Source organism: Egretta garzetta, unplaced genomic scaffold, assembly GCF_000687185.1.
Source record: "Egretta garzetta isolate BGI_Z169 unplaced genomic scaffold, ASM68718v1 scaffold179, whole genome shotgun sequence".
Lineage (NCBI taxonomy): Eukaryota > Metazoa > Chordata > Aves > Pelecaniformes > Ardeidae > Egretta > Egretta garzetta.
In genome coordinates, this window is record NW_009270001.1 from 469,991 (window position 1) to 470,602 (window position 612).

The following is a 612-nucleotide window of genomic DNA, read 5'->3' on the forward strand; positions in this document are numbered from 1 at the left end:
GTTTGCCCAGTTGCTAGTGGATATAGCAGTTGACCTCAGGGAGAGGCCAAATTTGCATCATTTCTGTGGAGGTGTGAACCCGTGGCCCGATAGAGAATAACGCTCCTATTAATTCTATACCCAAAACCTGGGTCAGGGAATATAGATGTGGGTTTAGGTGGAGACAGCAGCTATTTGACTTAGGAATCATTTAGAAAAGTGAAGACTTTGCAAAGACAGATCCTTAGCAAAGCCACAGAGCATGAAAAAGCAAACCGCCAAATATCTAGCTTTAGTGCTGGCAAACTTAATTTTGTAAAAAAAAAAAAAAGTAAAAAAAAATATATATATATATTGGGCAATGGAATTCATGCAGAATTTGTGTCATTGCTGTCATTACGAAAATTAAATAACTATCCTGATGTGGAGAATGACAGTACTATGAGATAGTCGCTTGGTGTATATTTAATGGTTTTGCTACACAGGATTGTCAGCTAAACATTGTATAAAGTATTTCACATTGTACAGGTAGCTACTGCTGTCATGCAGTGGTTCAAGATTCAGTTGATGATATCTTATGATGTCTGCTATGAATTCCTAAATAGCATCGCAATAATCTGTAGTAGATGGTTT

The 612-nt window shown here is 37.1% G+C and overlaps 1 protein-coding gene across 1 annotated transcript in view; it reads left to right on the plus strand.

Moving 5' to 3' along the window:
• CFAP53 (cilia and flagella associated protein 53) overlaps nucleotides 1-612 on the plus strand; it is a 19,436-nt gene that overhangs the window by 9,892 nt on the left and 8,932 nt on the right.